The sequence below is a fragment of the Orbicella faveolata genome, unplaced genomic scaffold, assembly GCF_042242905.1.
Source record: "Orbicella faveolata isolate gen_17 unplaced genomic scaffold, um_ofav_v1 contig_13, whole genome shotgun sequence".
NCBI lineage: Eukaryota > Metazoa > Cnidaria > Anthozoa > Scleractinia > Merulinidae > Orbicella > Orbicella faveolata.
In genome coordinates, this window is record NW_028301540.1 from 4,077,298 (window position 1) to 4,097,502 (window position 20,205).

Here is a 20,205-nt window from a genome sequence, read left to right on the forward strand (position 1 = left end):
TCTATGCTTATCCCACAGAACGTACTCAGAACAACAAATCCTGAAAATTTTAGCTCAATTGAATAAATCCTTCTCAAGATGTCTTTTCTCGAAGGCGAAAATAACTCGTTTTTAAAAAAAGAGCTTTAAACTTACAGTAACAGTACTTGTCAAAATAAAACTTCAATACCTTAAGATACGAGTTCCGTGAAAAACAAAAACTTCGAATTTCTTTCAGAATTTTAGGTTAAGTCCCCCCTTAAGGAATATTATTATATGGCTGAGTCTCGCAAGGACTGAGAACTGCCAACTTCACGAATATTAGAATGGCTACTCTTGCATGGTACAGAGACTTACGGGACTAAAACAACAAAAATCCACTGAGGTCGAGCCTAGAACAAACTAGTTCTTTAGTTTTAGTTTTCTATGCCTCGGCGCCAAGTTAGAATTTCTCGGCATATTGTACCAATTGCTGTTTCTCAATTAACAAAAGCGAAGAAAAACTGGAAAAGCAAAAATTAGAGTAGTTAAAACCTTCAGCTAGCAACCGTTCACAAAAAGGTTCTAATTGGCTAATAACACAGTTTTGTTTCCTACGAAGGGCTGAAGACAAACAAAAGGTGATACAAGCTAAAAATGGCCGCTGCTGCAATAGAATTCACGGAAGAGCAATTGAACTACTACAGGATTTGTTACGTTGTCACTGATATAATAACTGAGGGTCTCCGATCAATTTTCAAGCAAGAATGGGATAATCGCTATAGGACGACGTTTGGAGAATGGAAAGATGAGCCTAAAAATGGAATGGCCTTCAAAAACGGGGAGTCTCCAGGAAACCAGAGAAAAAATGCCAAACTCCTAGCTACCATGATTAACGGAGACAGAGCAGAATGGGATTGTACCATGCTTTTTTACGCCATTCTTTACTCCGATTGTGTCGGCCACCGTCTCAATCCAGTGGTCAAATCAAACGTAGACGGTCTCAGAAAGTTTAGGAATGAAGAGTTTGCTCACATGGCTAAAGGTCACCTCTCGGATCCAGACTTTCAAATTGCCATTGGTAAAGTTGATGCTGCATTTCAAGGGCTTGGTCTCTCCATCTTGCAAATTCAAGACATCCGAAATCAAAGAAGTTTTCCAACAGAGGAGCTAAGAAGGGTCTTGAGAAAGGTTGATGAGTTGAGACAGGAACTTCAAGAAAAGGAAAAGAAGCTTCAAGAAAAAGGAAAGGAATTACAAGAAAAAGGATACGCACTTGAAGAAAAAGCAAAGAAACTTCAAGAAAAAGAAGAAGAACGACAGGTCCTTGAAGATCAGTTACTCAAAGAAATTTCCTCCTTTTGCATTCTTCCTCCTAAACCTTCACACGACGTCGCAAGTCGCGATTCTGAGGTGGCTGAAATTATGCAACAGCTCAAACAGCTCAAAAGCAGTAATGAAAACAAATTAAGTGTTCTGTACCTCTCCGGGAATCCTGGAAGTGGAAAATCTCAACTGGCCGGCCTTGTAGCCGAGCGATTCTTTGACGAAGGTAAAGAAATTCCGTGTACTACTTCATTTGTAATGACATTGAATGCTGAAAGCCTAGATACCCTTCTGGAATCGTACGTCTCTTTCGCTCGACGACTCAAGTGCCCAGAATATGCAGTTACAAACACCCTTAACTCCAAGGATCGTACGGCAGAAGAGAAGATCACTAATCTGAAGACCTTAATTAGCACAAAAATCGAGCTTTACACGTCCTGGCTACTGGTGGTCGACAACGTCACTAGCATATCACGTGTGCATGCTCATTTACCGGAGTCTGGAAATGAGCAGTGGTTAAGGGGCCAATTGTTAATCACAACACAGGACACTGCGTCTATCCCTTTGACGAATTCTTTCATCGAACACATCTCAGTTAGCAAAGGTATGAAGCCTCGCGACGCCAGTCGTTTATTAACAAAGCTTTCTGGTATAGATGACAGCGAGAAGGGAAAAGAAGTTGCGCAAGTACTGGACTACCAGCCTCTTGCCTTGGCAAGCGCCGCCACCTATGTCAGACAGGTTCGGCAGAACAAGGTAACGTCATATTTTGGCTGGAACGACTACCTGGAGAAGCTTAACAAGGGCCACCGAGGTACTACTGAAACAATCCTTGCTACGACTAATCCAAGCTATACAAACACCATGAGCAAAGCAACAAGACTGGCTGTTGAAAAGGCAATGACGTCCGACAAAGTGATACATCACACGTTCAGTCTCCTCTCGGTGTGTGCAACAACACCATTAAGTCTAGACATCGTGATCAGATACATTCTCAATGTTGATGAGGAAATTAAAGATAAAGAAATGATTGCTATGACAATTCAAAGATGCTCGCTGCTATTATTTGGGGAGGATGAGGAAGGTGGTGCCTACATTCGAGTACATCAGATAGTGAGTGATGTCATAGATTCTTTGATTAGAGGCTTCCCAAAGACTCAACAACTTCAAACTGTAGATGTCGCCGTTATATCATTCATCCAGTTCGTAGAAGACGATCTATCGATAAGGTGGTTCGACCGAGATTCTTTTAAATTCAGCAAGGACCTTGTCCCTCATTTAAGAACCTTGATTTCAAAAACTGAACATTTGTTTCGTGAACGAGATATTTCTCAAAACCCCAAAAGCAGTAAAAGAAATGTTCAGAATTATCTGTCTTCATTTACAAAACTTGGAAAAATGTGCCTCACTCATTATGTATTCGACGCAGCAATAAAGTACTTTAGCCTGGTACTACGATTCGCTCAGCATGTTGATGAATATAATCACAAATATGTCGCAAAGTCCTACAATAACCTGGGGAAAGTACACCGCACCCTGGGTGACCTGGAGAAGGCAAAAGAGTATCATGAACGTGCACTTGCCATTAAACTGGAAAAGCTTGGTCCTGATCATCTAGATGTCGCAAGGTCCTACAATAACCTGGGGGAAGTACACCGCACCCTGGGTGACCTGGAGAAGGCAAAAGAGTATCATGAACGTGCACTTGCCATTGGTCTGGAAAAGCTTGGTCCTGATCATCTAGATGTCGGAAGGTCCTACAATAACCTGGGGGAAGTACACCGCACCCTGGGTGACCTGGAGAAGGCAAAAGAGTATCATGAACGTGCACTTGCCATTAGTCTGGAAAAGCTTGGTCCTGATCATCTACATGTCGCAACGTCCTACAATAACCTGGGGGAAGTACAGCACACGCTGGGTGACCTGGAGAAGGCAAAAGAGTATCATGAACGTGCACTTGCCATTAGTCTGGAAATGCTTGGTCCTGATCATCTAGATGTCGCAACGTCCTACAATAACCTGGCTTTACTACAGCACACCCTGGGTGACCTGGAGAAGGCAAAAGAGTATCATGAACGTGCACTTGCCATTAAACTGGAAAAGCTTGGTCCTGATCATCTACATGTCGGAACGTCCTACAATAACCTGGCTTTAGTACAGCACACCCTGGGTGACCTGGAGAAGGCAAAAGAGTATCATGAACGTGCACTTGCCATTGGTCTGGAAAAGCTTGGTCCTGATCATCTAGATGTCGCAACGTCCTACAATAACCTGGGGGAAGTACACCGCACCCTGGGTGACCTGGAGAAGGCAAAAGAGTATCATGAACGTGCACTTGCCATTAAACTGGAAAAGCTTGGTCCTGATCATCTAGATGTCGCAAGGTCCTACAATAACCTGGGGAAAGTACACCGCACCCTGGGTGACCCGGAGAAGGCAAAAGAGTATCATGAACGTGCACTTGCCATTCGTCTGGAAAAGCTTGGTCCTGATCATCTACATGTCGCAAGGTCCTACAATAACCTGGGGGAAGTACAGCACACGCTGGGTGACCTGGAGAAGGCAAAAGAGTATCATGAACGTGCACTTGCCATTAAACTGGAAAAGCTTGGTCCTGATCATCTACATGTCGCAAGGTCCTACAATAACCTGGGGGAAGTACACCGCACCCTGGGTGACCTGGAGAAGGCAAAAGAGTATCATGAACGTGCACTTGCCATTCGTCTGGAAAAGCTTGGTCCTGATCATCTAGATGTCGCAACGTCCTACAATAACCTGGGGGAAGTACACCGCACCCTGGGTGACCTGGAGAAGGCAAAAGAGTATCATGAACGTGCACTTGCCATTGGTCTGGAAAAGCTTGGTCCTGATCATCTAGATGTCGCAAGGTCCTACAATAACCTGGGGGAAGTACACCGCACCCTGGGTGACCTGGAGAAGGCAAAAGAGTATCATGAACGTGCACTTGCCATTGGTCTGTAAAAGCTTGGTCCTGATCATCTAGATGTCGCAAGGTCCTACAATAACCTGGGGGAAGTACAGCACACGCTGGGTGACCTGGAGAAGGCAAAAGAGTATCATGAACGTGCACTTGCCATTAAACTGGAAAAGCTTGGTTCTGATCATCTAGATGTCGCAAGGTCCTACAATAACCTGGGGGAAGTACACCGCACCCTGGGTGACCTGGAGAAGGCAAAAGAGTATCATGAACGTGCACTTGCCATTAAACTGGAAAAGCTTGGTCCTGATCATCTAGATGTCGGAAGGTCCTACAATAACCTGGGGGAAGTACACCGCACCCTGGGTGACCTGGAGAAGGCAAAAGAGTATCATGAACGTGCACTTGCCATTAAACTGGAAAAGCTTGGTTCTGATCATCTAGATGTCGCAAGGTCCTACAATAACCTGGGGGAAGTACACCGCACCCTGGGTGACCTGGAGAAGGCAAAAGAGTATCATGAACGTGCACTTGCCATTGGTCTGGAAAAGCTTGGTCCTGATCATCTACATGTCGCAAGGTCCTACAATAACCTGGGGGAAGTACACCGCACCCTGGGTGACCTGGAGAAGGCAAAAGAGTATCATGAACGTGCACTTGCCATTAAACTGGAAAAGCTTGGTCCTGATCATCTAGATGTCGCAAGGTCCTACAATAACCTGGGGGAAGTACACCGCACCCTGGGTGACCTGGAGAAGGCAAAAGAGTATCATGAACGTGCACTTGCCATTGGTCTGGAAAAGCTTGGTCCTGATCATCTAGATGTCGGAAGGTCCTACAATAACCTGGGGGAAGTACACCGCACCCTGGGTGACCTGGAGAAGGCAAAAGAGTATCATGAACGTGCACTTGCCATTAAACTGGAAAAGCTTGGTTCTGATCATCTAGATGTCGCAAGGTCCTACAATAACCTGGGGGAAGTACACCGCACCCTGGGTGACCTGGAGAAGGCAAAAGAGTATCATGAACGTGCACTTGCCATTGGTCTGGAAAAGCTTGGTCCTGATCATCTAGATGTCGGAAGGTCCTACAATAACCTGGGGGAAGTACACCGCACCCTGGGTGACCTGGAGAAGGCAAAAAAGTATCATGAACGTGCACTTGCCATTAAACTGGAAAAGCTTGGTCCTGATCATCTAGATGTCGGAAGGTCCTACAATAACCTGGGGGAAGTACACCGCACCCTGGGTGACCTGGAGAAGGCAAAAGAGTATCATGAACGTGCACTTGCCATTAAACTGGAAAAGCTTGGTCCTGATCATCTAGATGTCGCAACGCCCTACAATAACCTGGCTTTAGTACAGCACACCCTGGGTGACCTGGAGAAGGCGAAAGAGTATCATGAACGTGCACTTGCCATTAGTCTGGAAAAGCTTGGTCCTGATCATCTAGATGTCGGAAGGTCCTACAATAACCTGGGGGAAGTACACCACACCCTGGGTGACCTGGAGAAGGCAAAAGAGTATCATGAACGTTCAATTGCCATTCGTCTGGAAAAGCTTGGTTCTGATCATCTAGATGTCGCAACGTCCTACCATAACCTGGGGGAAGTACACCACACCCTGGGTGACCTGGAGAAGGCAAAAGAGTATCATCAACGTGCCCTTTCCATTCGTGTGAAAAAGCTCGGTCCTGAACATCGTGATGTATTAGCTGTTCACCGTAAGTTAACTCAGCTTCAACAGATGATGGAGAGTATGTCGCGAAAAAATCATGTTCATCATACTGGTTATGTATGTTGCACAATACTTTGAACTGATACACTGGTTCTTGTTAGCTTCAAGGTTTCAAGTTATCAGCCCGCTAACGTTCCTATCTTAGCTACATGTTTTTAAAATGGTAAATTTGTTTGATTAGTCATGTTGTTAAGATTTTTTAGATGCATTCAGTGACCGTAACCCTATATTGAGGGCAGACACCATAGCCCGTAGTCCGTATCTGGGGATTGTGAGGCAGGTTTGACTGTATTGAATTTTGTATAAAGGACCCAGATAAATGCGACAATTATTTAAGTTTTTAAATTGTACATTTGCAGTGGTTATGATGTCGGTTTTAGGGGAGTTGGACTTGAATACACATCTGCACACATTTCATCGCTAATTGTCTCGTTGTCTTTTCGCATAATCAACTGATGTTTTTTTTTTTGTTTTGTTTTGTTGTTTTTTTTTTTTGCCTTTTTTTTTAACTTAATTTTGCATTAACTTCATTTTAATTTCAAAATAGAGGCCTTATGTGACACTTAGTCACAAAGTATAATCGAATAATTCAGGCATAACTCCCCCTTAACCTGTTTATTATGACATCCTCTTTTAAAACGTTGCTGATAAATCGTAACATTCACACGTTGTAGGTAAACGCATGCGCCTGAGTTTCATTGTTTCATCGCTCGCACGAAATTGCAAATGAAGTCATCTGCCATGCAAGGAAAATTAGATTTCTAAACATTTTCTACTGTATCACTATTGAAAAAGACTCAGGGCCTTCAAAGCGGTCCATGTTGCAAATTTGAGAACGCCTGAGAAACGAATGTGTCTTAGATGACAAGATATGGGAGTTAGTTCCAAATACATGTCAATAAATCAATTCCTTAGATGTAAAGTAACTGCATTTTTGTAAATGAGTATTTTACTTTCAGTAGAGTCACAGTGGTACTTAGAGAGAGACCGAAACCGCGGCAAAACTGCGTCTTATTATTCACGAAAGTCTAGTTTTTAATCATTTTGAAATTTTTATAATCCCGAATTCAGTTTCGTTAGTTATTAGTAGTAGATATAATTAGATTTTTACAGTATTCTATGTTTTCAAGTTTCTTATGGTACTTTCTATTTTTCATAGTTTTATCAGTCAAGGCTTATGTTATTTAACAAATAAAGAAGCCTGAGCCGTGTATTACACTGTGATAAAACACGACGGGCATTTGAGAACACGAGGGAAATGTAGAAAACTCGAGCCGCAGGCGAGTGTTTTCTACAATGTCCGGAGTTTTTTATCACAGCGTAATACACGGCTTAGGCTTCTTCATTTGCTTTATGATATAGATTTTACACTCGCAAAACACTAAAACACGCTTTTTCTATGTTTTATACTCCGATAAAACATGGGTTTTTAACGAATCAGTCCTATCTGTATTATAAAGCAGTTTAATTTTTTAAAAACTATAAAAAGAAACCTTGAAGAAAACAGCTTTCGTAGTTGTTCTTTGTTTTCATATTATGTTCTAAAGAAACCATGTCCCCGTGCACACTACGTCGGAGAAATTTCAAAAACGGCGTTTTCACTCTGAAAACGCATGAAATGTTTTTCGTTCACACTGCGCCAGAGAAATTTAAAAACGCAACAATCACCGGTACATTTTGCATTTGTGTTTGAGGAAAGCTCGGTCAGGCAAATCACATGATCATCGTGACGTCATCGTTTTCAAAAGGCTATGTTTGCAAAGTGTTTTCTGTCCTCACTGAAACGCAAAGCAGGCGCCAGTTTCAAAATCCTTCGGTTACGTTTTCGAAAAGCTCCGTTTTAGTGATGGATCAGTGTGGACGGTGGGCCTAGCCGTAGAAATACAGCTGCGTTTTTAAGTTTCTGGATCCGACGTAGTGTGAACGAGGCCTCAGCTGTATCGACGACGCGAGCTCTTAACCTAGATTTCCCCTCAAGTCGAGCTCCGAGAGCCGAGCTCGCAACGAGAAAAATTTCCGTGACGTCCAGGAAACTCGGTGTTCCCATGATGAAACGCATGATGTCACGCTTTTCCGAGTTTATAATTTAATTCAAACAAGAAAATAAGTCTCGCCACTCGATTTATCATGCAGTTTAGTAAATAAATGAAGTTGTATAAGAATGTGTTGCAAACTCAAGAAATAATGCGAATGTTTACAAAGAAATGTATGAAAGGGTGCTAGCGTTGCCCTCTGGCATACACTTTTTGGTATAAAGAGGCAATTAAGTTTGGGATCCCATATTTCATAAATTTGCAACAGAATGTTATGAAACTTCGCCTATTTACTGATGTGGGCATGATAAATTGATCTATGAAGGTGGTTATTTTTTCTTTATTTGAAAAATACGAAAAATCGTTGTTATTGCGTGACATAGTCAGAAAGGTTCTTTGAAGCAGCGGAGAATCCCTGGTTGCAAATATACAGTCCGCGTTTTCTATGCACTTGATCATTGATCACTCAATCCCCTTCGCGCCCTTGAGCTCATAAGGTCATATACACTCGATCACTTGCGTATGAAAAAACCCTGCAAACATGATCCTAATGTCCCAAAGATTAATTTCATTGGCTCCCTCTTTTTCTTAATTTTCTGCACAACATGAAAGTAATGACAACGATACAACTAGTGATGTCACGAAGCTGTGTGGTTGCGCCATCATCCAGCGTCCTCTGCAGACGTTCTTATGGCTTGAATGACCAGGGCCACTAGTTTGACTTAACTTGGCCAGGGTCTCTAGTTTGTCTGTGCTAACTGTAAAATGTTTTTACTCTCGTTAAATAAAGTTATTCTTCTTCTTCTTGACACGAACTCCTCCCCGACATTTTGCGGTGGGAGGATTGCGTGACGAGCCTAACCGGCCTCTGCGCAGAGGCTAGTCAATAATAATAATAATAATAATAAATAAATATTTATTAGTCAAGCCGTCAGATGGTCACTAATTTTGGATTCATGTCAGCCAGCCGACTCCAAACGACTTAAAATCTAAATCTTATTAATTTAAGGTACAACCAGGGTAAAATATCTACCCCTCAGTCTATAACTCGTGAAATTCCTGCCTTTACATATATTCCAGCCCGAGGCAAGAAGTGGAGGTTTCCCGTCTAGTTCATAGTCTGAGCTATGGTTCTTGATATTGATTCCGAGTTATACCAGATACTGCTGCAAGGGAAGGATGAATGCCGATGACTGGAAAATAGTTTTTCATTTCAATATTACACTGTGAACAATTATTTTGCATTCAGCCTGCAACCTTTGCTCGCATTGCGGGCCTCTTGGTTGAGTTTTGAGAGACGACTGGGAATGAGTCAACTTGATACTGTCCCATGATGCTCTATTATTCGCCGCTTGTTCCTCTGTCAGCGGTCTCTCGTCTAAATGTAAATACGTTTCTTCGAGGAAAATAACAATATGATGAATGGAACAAATTTAGCTGAAATTTCGGTCGAATTCAGCCAGAAATCAACCGTTGAGGATTTTAAAAGCTGCTGCAAAGATCCAGCTTTTACTCGAAAGATGGACAACGATGTTCTTACCACGCTAAAGATCTTGATCATCGGAGAAAGTGGCGTAGGAAAATCAAGGTAAGCTTACGTATAGTGGATGTGAAGTCGCTTGTAATTATTATGCCACTAACCTTTTTAAGGTTACCAAGTACTTCTTATGTAGTTGAATGTGAATGTAATGTATGTATGGAAATAAATAGATATCGTTTTGTTTTGATGCGGTATGGATTTATAGATGCAGCTTTAAAAAATCATAATTTATGTGAAGAATTTTTTGCGATATTTTGGATGTGCTTTCAAATTTCTACTTACACATCTCCATCTACACTGTACATCTACATCTACATTTAATTTTATTGAGTCAGCAGAAACTATATAGAGTTATCACGATGACTTAAACATAAGAATTAAATTATTACATTAACTAATTAAACTGTTGAATGTAATAGAAAAATACACATGTATTTAATACAAACATTACAATTGAATTAGTCAACTAATTTTTATAACGGTTTCCATGCAAACACAACTTGCTACTAAGATTTACTGACGACATATTTGACCCTGACATTGGAGCAACCATAGGCGAGTGTACATTCTGGTACATAAAGGATGTTACATACCTGTTATACTGAGCAGCAATGGGCAATTCCAGAAAATATCCATACCTATACCACGGACGGCTTTTAGGATTTCCAAAGGGGAGGGGGGGTTCTTTGAACTGGAATTCCGAAGGAATAGGGGGCTATTTACGATTGGAAATCTGAAGGCATGGGGGATTTCACAGGTGGGATTTCTGGAGTAGAAAGAGTAGAGTGAGTTCCTCGAAAACGCTGTTGTTGTGGACTTTTGTAGTTCGTAAAGAAACCACGAACGTATGAGCGCGGAAGCAGAAGACAAGCATCGATTGATCAGACACGTGTTTAGGCTCATAACTTATAGAAGTGAACAGTAAAACGTGGGTTTAGCATTTACCTTGATGAATTTCTTGTCACATGAATAAAATCTGAATATGTGTGACCTTTCACGCGAAAACGTGTATTAATGACTTTCCGTTACACGGGTGAAACAAACGGCTATTAAGCGGGTTACAAACGGGTCACCAAGCCGTTTGAAACGGGTTTCAATGAGCGTTCGAACGGGTGATTAAGTATTCTGAACGGGTAGCCTAACCGTTCGAACGGCTCAGGAAAAATTTGCGAACGGGTAGCCTAACCGTTCGAACGGCTCAGGAAAAATTGCAAACGGGTAGCCTAACCATCCGAACAGCACAGGAAAAATTACGAATGGGTTGCCTAACCGTTCGAACGACTCAGGAAAAATTGCGAACAGGTAGCCTAACCGTTCGAACAGCTCGTAAAACATTCCGAACGGGTAACGGAACCGTTCGAACGGCTCATTAAAGAATTTCGAACAGGTGATCTAAACGTTCGAACGGCTCATGAAATCTTCAAACGAGAAGTCACGAACAGCTTATAAACTTGATAATTATAATTTGTTTTGTTTATTTCGAATGGTGCTGTGCCGCTACACATTTCACTTAAAAATAATTTCGAACGGATGGCTTTTAATCGTTGAAACTGTTGCTGTTACTACTTTATTTCACCACTGAAAGCCAAAGAAAGTAAACTTGAAAGGCAGAGACCATTCGTAACAGTTTGCTGAAGCAGATCGAAAAAGCTGAATTCTTTTATACACGGTCATTTATGGGAGTCTTTGTCAATCCTTTGTCTTTCAGTACAGCCCAAACATAATGCACGCGCAAGAACTTCTTTTTGCGTCCGCAAGCAGACAACTTCTTGCAGCTTCTCCATAAAAAGTCTAAACCTTGTTGAAGTCATTCTTGGTGAGAGTTTTCGTTCATGAATAAATCATTCGGGAGATTTTATCACTGACGGTGGAAGATTTTGGTCACATGCAAGCAACGTGTGAATCGAGAATGTCTCAAAATAACTTTACAGCTTGAGACAGAGATAAGGCCTTTGGCAACAACAGTTTAGCAACAGTACATTTTGTCTTCGCTCACAGATCACGCAAGAAGAAGAAAACTAAAACAACACTTCTGAATTGGGATTCAGAAGCAAAAACCGTTGGATCCCAGGCTAACTACACCGTAGTTCGATTTTTCTATGTGGACTGTTTCTTTATGAGCTTCATTATTTGGAGATGTTTTGTGATTGTCGCGTAATCTGCTAGCAGACTATTCAAGTGATCGAAGGGATTTTTTCCGTGTACGTGATATGAACACGCGAGTATGCGAACAGGTAGAGACAACCGCACGTATGCCTTGATATTTTTTTCCTGAACGGATGATGAAAGCCGTTCAACGGTTTACTCAAGTCGTTTGAACAGATGGATGGTCCAGCGAACGGGTGAGCAAGTCGTTCGAATGGTTGGATGTTTTCAACAAATGGGTGAGCAAGTTGTTGAACGGTTGGACGCTTTTATCGGACAGGTGAGCAAGTCGTTCGAACGGATGGATGTTTTTACCAAATGGGTGAGGAAGTCGTTGGAACAGTTGGATGTTTTCAACAAACGGGTGAGCAAGTCGTTTGAACGGCTGGACGTTTCTACCGAACGGGTGATCAAGCCGTTCGAACGGATGCAAATTTTTTTTGAACGGATGACCCAGGTCGTTCGAACAAATGCAAATTTCTTTCAAACGGCTTTCAAACGCTTCTAAACAGAATTCTGTTCGAAAACGGAAAGCCGTTAATACACGTTTTCATGTGAAAGGTCACATGTATCTTACTTACTGCTTGCAAGTTTCTTGTTACTCCTGTCTCCCGATCCGATGAATGGCAGAAAAATTTGCACCAGTCCCTTGCTTCCAAGGAATGCCTGCCAGATTATTAAGCATATTAGACGGTATTTTTGACCACCAAAAGATTTTAACAGTCTGAATTTGAGCTATTTTGCCTTGTAAACATCAAAACAACACAAGAAAACAAAGAGGAGGAAAATTACCATGAGTGGTGTTTATATTTGTAGCCAAATTCAGACAGGAGTTTGCACAGCCCGGTCACACGCAGTAGGTGTTTTTTGTTGCTGAAGAGTAAAGCTTGTCGCCTGGTGCCGTCAGATCACAACATTGAGGAGGCATAAATTCATGTTCTTTGTTCATATAGGCGTTGCAAGTCAAAAATGTACTTCCAAAAAAAGCAGAAATTCTGAAGGGTAGGGGGGTTCACGATTATGGAATTCTGAGGGCTTGGGGAGGTAACGCATTCTAGAATTTCCGAAGGCAAGGGGGGGTTAAAACAATGAAGCCGTCCGTAGTTGGGTATGGATATTTTCTGGAATTGCCCAATGTTGAGGGTATACACATCCTAGTATAGTCAATCAAACATGGAGAAATCAAACGCAATCAAACTCAACCAGTAGATTGAGTTTGATTGAGTTTGGCAATCCAACAAAATCATACATCAAACTTTGAGTGAGTTCGATTTCCAAACCAATACCTCTCAATTGAACACAACTGAATGCAATCCATTAGATTGTGTTTTATTGAGTTTGGCAACCCAACTCAATTGAACACAGTCTAATGGATTGTGTTCAGTTGTGTTCAGTGAATAAATTCGTTGAACAAAGATCAAGCTATGTGGTCTCAAAAGCACAAAAAACACGTGTTCTACCGTAGTAACTCGAGCCTCAAAAACCTTGTAATTGATTTTCAGCAACAGTTTTGCGAAAATCAAGAGCTCGGAAATGAAACGTTTGATTGAGTTTGATTGACTAATCATTTTTGTACGAGATTGATTTCGTTCAATTGCTGAAATCTATCAAACTCAATCCATAGATTGACTTCAAGTGAGTTTGACAATTTGATTGGATGTGATTGACTATGCTGGTATACACCCCTACATGTATGCCAACCATCCCAGTTTTTCCTGAAATCTCCCAGATACACTGTACGGTTCATACAGACCAAACCTCTCCGTCTACCACACAGATCACCAAATCTGCCAGATATCAAAGAAAGCACTAAAAGTATGTTACTGGCACACTTATTTTGGTTGATTTTTTCCCTTTTGGGGGGAGATTTTTATTGATGTTTGACATATTTTCGTGGTTAAATCTGTCGAGTTATTTGGGCTTACGATAGTCTTCAGTGAACAACACGTGTTTACTTCAAGACGCCATCTTTAATAACCAACATGCATCTCGCACGTAACTAACTTGAAGAATACTTCATGTAAGCTAACACAACATCTCCCCCCATTGTTCAAGAGTATCTAGGGAACGAACCAAGCATGAGAAGACTGACAAACAATATGGAATCTTATAACACAGCGTCATCTCAAACTAAACCTAGATTCTCTCTAACTTTCAGCGATGGTTTTATAATTCTCTTAGGCCTAGTAGCAAGAATGGGTGTTACAGGGGGTACTTGAATGTCTCCCTTTGTAACGGGAATGTCCTTCCGAATAGGTGTTGCCGCTTTGTCTTCTGCGGGAACTTGGTTCACCATTGGTGTCGGTCGCTCATGTTGCTCCTGCTGATTTGGCAGTGGAGTAAGGTGAATACGGTTTCTTCTTATCGTGCTTGTCGGTGTTTCAACTTTATACGACCGAGGTGTTGATGCTGCTTCAATGACTTTTCCTGACCGCTGAAGGTCCTTGACGAAAACTTCAGTACCCGGTCCAATTGAAGGCAAGGGCTTGGCTTTGTGCCTGGTGTTGAACAGTGTTTCCTGCTTCAATTTGCTCATGCTTTCTCGAGCATGCAGGTTATCCAAGTCAGGCCACTCTGGGTTCAGCTGGGTGTGGAATAACGGAACGCTGTTCCTAATCTGCCTTCCCATCAGTAACTGGGCAGGAGAGAACTTGCATGCTAGTGGTGTTGAGCGATAGGCTAGTAATGCTTTAGCAGGGTCTTTTTCCTTTGTTAGAAGGATTGTTTACAGTTCTAACTCCACGCTCAACTTCTCCATTTGCTTGGGGAAATCGAGGACTACTTGTGCTATGCTTGAATCCCCATTCCTTGGCAAAGTAAGAGAATTCTACACTGTCAAACTGAGGACCATTGTCAGATCGCACTTGCTCTGGGATCCCATGTCTTGCAAATATTGACTTAAGTGCTCTAATGACCTCCCTTGACTTTGTAGTCTTCTGCATGGCTGCTACTTCCACGTATCTTGAGAAGTAGTCTATAACAATAAGGTAGTTAACGCCTTTCAGCTCGAAGAGGTCTGTGGCTACGATTTGCCAGGGACGGTCAGGTAAGGGTGTTGTGATAAGCGGTTCAGGCTTGTTGTCCCTTTGAAGAGCGCAAACTCTGCATTGTTGCACCAGATCCTGGATTTCTCGGCTGAGTCCTGGCCACCAGACAGAGTTTTTGGCCCGCTCACGACACTTAGTGATTCCCTGGTGTCCTTCGTGGATCTTATCCAGTATCTCAAGACGCATGGAAGAAGAGATCACGATCCTGGATGCTTTGAGCAGAATGTTCTGCACCACAGACAGTTCACCCCTGCTTGACCAAGAAGGTTTCATTGCATCGTTTAATGAATACTTGTCAGGCCATCCCTCACAGCAGTACACTTTGATCTGCCTGCAGACAAGATCCTCCTCCTGTGCTTCTATGATCTGCTGTAATCGTGCGTCTGAGGCAGGCAGTGATGAGATCACGCTTCCAATGTGTGCATGCATTTCGTCATCGTCAATTGTTGACTTCACTGTCTGGCTTCGGGGTTGGAGTCTTGAAAGCGCATCGGCTATGTACATCTTCTTTCCAGGAACATGCTTGATCTCCTTGAAGTGGAATTTCATCAGTCGCATTCTAAATCTTTGAATTCTTGGTGGAAGTTGATCCAGTGTGTGAGTACTCAGGAGTGGCACCAGGGGTTTATGGTCTGTTTCCACAGAGATTGATTTTCCCATAATGTACTCCCAGGATCGTTCGCATGCCCATGTCAGCGCTAGGGCTTCTTTTTCGATTTGTGCATATCTTGTTTCAGTGGGCGTTATCGCTCGCGATATGAATGAGACTGGTCGCCAGGAGTTGTCAGGTTGGAGTTGAAGAATTACCCCACCTAGGCCAAAGGATGAAGCATCAGCTGCCACTTTGGTTTCCTTTTTTGGATCGTACAGAGCCAGTACTGGAGCTCGTGTGAGGTCAGATTTGATCTGCTCAAATGCTTTCTGTTGGTCACTTCCCCATGTCCATTGGTTCCCTTTGTGAAGAAGGTCTCTGATGCTCTTTGTCTTGTCAGCGAGGTGCTCGGAAAACTTGCTTAGTTGGTTCACCATGCGCAGAAATGTCCTCACTTCTTGCACGTTCTGAGGTGGCGGTTGGTCTGCAATTGCTTGTAGCGTTTCAGGATCTGCCTCAATTCCACTGAAGCTTATAAGGTGTCCAACGAACTTGACTCTGTCTGTGCTGAACTGGCATTTGTCTAGGTTGAGTGTCACGCCAGCTTCAACCAGACACTGCTTCTAACCTCTGATCGTGTTCAGTCTCATCTTTGCCATGGACTAAAACGTCATCTATGTTGCATTCCACGCCATCTAATCCCCGGAGGATCTGACTCATATTCTTCTGGAATTTCTCAGAACCAGAACTGATTCCGAAGGGCAACACATTGAAACAGAAACGGACCCATGGAGTGATGAATGTTGTCAGTGGTCTTGATTCCCACGCTAGCTTTATCTGCCAGAATCCTGAGTTGACGTCAAGTTTAGGGAACACTCTGGAACCTGCCAATCTTCCGAGAGTTGTGTCTACTGCGGCAAGTGGATGGTTCTCCCTCTTGATGTACTCATTCAGCTTGCTCAGGTTGACGCAGACCCAGACCTTGCCATTGCTCTTCGGGGTCACCACCATGGGAGCGCACCAATCAGTGGGTTGGTCAACTCTGGATATGACTCCTGTCTCCAACATCCTGTCTAATTCTTCTTTTGTTTTCTGATACAAGGGGAAGGGTACTTTCCTTGGAACTGACACTTGGAAAGGTTTAGCATCTTCTTTGAGTGTGATACGGTAACTGTCCTTCATGACACCTAGACCTTCGAACAACTTGGGGTATTTGTCTGCTACTTTACTCTTGTAGTCATCACTGCTCAGGCTGTCAAGTCTGCTTATCAGCTTTAGAAGTTCAGCTTACTTTCTTCCTGGCAAAGGTCACTCCAACTCTTCTATTACATACACTTGCTCCTTAGCAATCTTATCTTGCACTTGCAACTCTGCTATGAAAGTTCCTAGACAGCTCAGTTTCTGTTTACATGGACCCATGAGTAGCCTGGTGGTCTTGCTAAGTGATGGAACTGGTTGCAAACTGTGATACAGGCTAGGTGGAATTACTGTTACATCCGCACCGGTATCCAATTTAAATTCTGCTTGCAGTCCATTCAATGAAACTTTAGCTTTCCATGAATCTTCTGTACTTCTTTGGGCAGCAGATAGTTCAGTGAGTTCACCTAGGAAGAACTCTCCTTCTTCTTGTCTCCCAGGAAAATTCACTTCACCCACTCTCTTGTCGGATTGAGATCTGCAGGCCTTTGCCCAATGTCCTACTTTGGAGCACTTGTTACATTTCGATTCTCTGGCTGGACATAGTCTCTTTGGGTGTGGTTGACCCATGCACCTTGAACATTCTGCTTCAGGAGTCTTCCCATTTTTAGACTTGGGTGGTTTCTTTTTCTTCTTCATATCTTCTTTAGAATCTTTTCCCTTTGCTTTGGACAAACGATCAACATGCGCTGGTGGTGGGTCAGATTTGGTTTCCTGTAGGAACATTTGCTGCTTTTTAACTGTCTCCGACTGCCTGGTTTTTGTAATTGCTTTCTCTAAAGTCAGCTTGGAATCCAGTTGCAGTTGTTCAGAGAGCTTCTTGTCTTTTATCCCTACCACGATTCTATCTCGGATGAGATCGTCTCTTAGTGTTCCAAATTCGCAGTATTCAGCAAGACAATACAAATCTGTTATGAAATTATCCACTGACTCACCATCTTATTGACTTCTCAGGTTGAACTTGGCTCTTTCAAATATTACGTTTCTCTTTACCACAAAATGAGCTTCAAACTTGCCTTTCACTACATTGTACTGCTTTGCTTCTTCAGTTGTCAGTCCGAATGACACTACGATGTCGTCAGCTTCTTCGCCCATCGAATAAATCAAAGTATTCACTTGGCTCTCGCCGTCCTTTTGGTCGAGTCCAGTCGCTTTTCGAAATCGTTCGAAACGCTTGATCCAACGGGACCATTCTTCGGGTTTGAAGTTGAACTTTTCAGGTGGTGGAACTTGGTAACTCGCCATGGGTATTTGTTGAACCATGGGCTGCTGTACAGCTGCGGCGACTTGTGGTTGTGCGGCTGGTTGTGCGGCGTGAGCGCCAGCTTCGTTCGGCTCTTCAACTACTTGAGGTTGTTCAGCTTGAATTCCAGCCTCGTGTGCATCTTGGTCTCCCATATTTCCGTTTTGTCTGTTTCTTCTTCAGTTTAAAGGCTATTGGGAGCTTCCCGTTGCCACCGTGTCGAGTTATTTGGGCTTACGATAGTCTTCAGTGAACAACACGTGTTTACTTCAAGACGCCATCTTTAATAACCAACATGCATCTCGCACGTAACTAACTTGAACTACTTCATGTAAGCTAACACAACAAACATTTATTAATAATTCTTGAAATGATGAAGACCTGCGATAGAGTTTGATGTTTTAACTTCTTTTATTACAATGTGAGTTCTCACTGAATGGTTTGTCAAGTTTCTGAAGCTTCAAGCGCCCTATTCTCTCAGGTTCCACTCCAGGAGGGGAAGTGTGTGCATCATAGTTATGCTACCCTCCTCTGCCCCTCAGTCTTTTTGTCCAGTTTGCTCAACACTTGAAAATTGAAAAACATTTGTAGTGGTTTTTTGATGTATGTGGTTGTTTTTATAGACCTTGGGAGGTGCATTAGAAGAGTTTATTTTCTCACCAAGACTGGACAATCAAGTCAGCTGTTTCTGTGCTCTTCAGGTACAACCTACATGGATATTGCACTTGAAATCTATGCTGCACCAAGCAAAATATTAATATTTTATGGCTTTATGTCACATTGTTCTGCACTAGGTTGTGACAGTGTATCTTATCTAAAGCACAAATTGGCTGCGATGTTACTTGCTGCTGTAGGACGACAAGCTGCATGGCGACTCCATCACAGTTTACTCCAGTAACAGTTTGTACAAATGTAAGACCCCAAGAATCCACATGTTAATGAAAACTTGCCTTGAGCCAAATCAATCCTTCGAACTAAGGCAGGTTCATATTGTACTTTTTTTGGGTGTTAATTTTCAAAGTCACTTTTCTATAGAGGCAGCTGGCTGCTTGTGAATAGTATGTTTCCATCCCTGAAGGTCACCAGCCCTCATCTTGATCAGATATAACTTCATTCCAGTTGGCTAATGATCCATGATTTATCTGTATTTAGAAAACATCCCCATGATGATATGTGTGCTGATTGGTTTAAAATGGTGTTTCTATATCTTGATAGAAACACAGAACTGGCACAAGCTGGTGACATAATGATGGCACAAGCAAAGAGAATTTACATTTTGATGATCAAAGTAAACAAGCTGTTTTCTTTTTTTCACATGGTGTTTTCTAAAAGAAATAGAAACATGTTTTCTGTGTTTCTACTGAGTTTTAGTAGAATTATACTAGTGTACCAATGCAAATGCTGCAATCTGATTGGCTGAGCTACTTGTATACTATCAGCCATTAGAGTGCAGTGGCTGGAGGTCATCTACGAAATGGTGATGTTTTTTTCTTTTTAACAAAGTTTTGGAGGAACATTTTGATGCAAATGGATAATTAAATTCCTGAGAAGACTAAAAGAAAAACATAAAATTAATGGCTTTTTGGCTTTAAAAATTGTGAAATTATTGAAAAAAAAAAGTAATGCGCACGCACAACTTCAATTTCAAATGACGATTCAATCTGTGCAATCCTTCTAAGGTACAAACTTTAATAATACATCGATAAGTAATTGGAAACCATTATTTGAAGTAAATTTCAGTTAGAATTCTAGTAATTAAAAATAATTAGATTATTCACTCTCGATTTCTGTGAGGTGATAGTTGATTTGGTCTTTGGCCTCATCAACTATCACCACTCGTGGAAGTTTGGGAGAACTCTAGAATAGTGTGTCAACACTTGCCTGTCAGCTCATGTTCCTACAGCTGCATTTCCTGTTCTCCCAAACTTCGACTCATGTTTCTATTTATCAATTAGACTATGAGCTCACAAAGAAGAAGCTGCCAGTTTTCTAACAAGCGCTCTCTGCTACAATGCTCACTATAGTGAGTAGCATAGCCAATCAGAGAACACCTTTCATGATAGAACGCTAGTAGATTTATACTAAATCTCAATAGGAACACAGAGAACATGTTTTCTGTTTCTTGAAAAGGATATCCCAAATGAAATACTTGCTATGAATATGCAATCCAAATCTCTAAGTCTTATATGCTATGACCAACAAGCTTAACTTTAGCCAAGCATTGAACATGTCGTATTATGCCAGTGGATTAGTCCTTCCAGTCTAAATGTAGAGTAAATGTCTAAAAGTAATAATTATGCAATTCAGGGCAATTTTGTGATTTATTGATGATTGGTATTGTGGAATTATTTTAAATTACAGGGCCTTGTTCATTCCTTAGAAGGCTCATCTCTGGCAACAGATCCTAACATTCGTGTTATAGCTTTGTATGACAATGAGGAGGTAAGCTG

At 42.1% G+C, this 20,205-nt stretch overlaps 2 long non-coding RNA genes and 1 pseudogene across 4 annotated transcripts in view; all 3 read left to right on the top strand.

The window, feature by feature from the left end:
• LOC149114660 (uncharacterized) overlaps positions 1 to 7,464 on the top strand; it is a 72,021-nt pseudogene extending 64,557 nt beyond the window's left edge. Inside the window, exon 2 of the transcript XR_016205862.1 lies at positions 581 to 7,464. The product of XR_016205862.1 is annotated as an uncharacterized LOC149114660 (transcript). The remainder of the gene's footprint in view (positions 1 to 580) is intronic.
• Positions 7,465 to 8,964: 1,500 nt separating this feature from the next.
• LOC149114665 (uncharacterized) lies at positions 8,965 to 20,188 on the top strand. Of its 2 annotated transcripts, none has more exons than XR_016205869.1 (3): positions 8,965 to 9,579; positions 18,379 to 18,456; positions 20,117 to 20,188. It is a non-coding gene; the product is annotated as an uncharacterized LOC149114665 (long non-coding RNA). The 2 variants fall into 2 exon arrangements; XR_016205868.1 differs by lacking the exon at positions 20,117 to 20,188 and adding an exon at positions 18,550 to 19,350.
• On the top strand, positions 9,591 to 12,453 carry LOC149114666 (uncharacterized). The gene is made up of 2 exons (XR_016205871.1): positions 9,591 to 10,491; positions 12,238 to 12,453. It is a non-coding gene; the product is annotated as an uncharacterized LOC149114666 (long non-coding RNA).
• Positions 20,189 to 20,205: the final 17 nt, after the last annotated feature.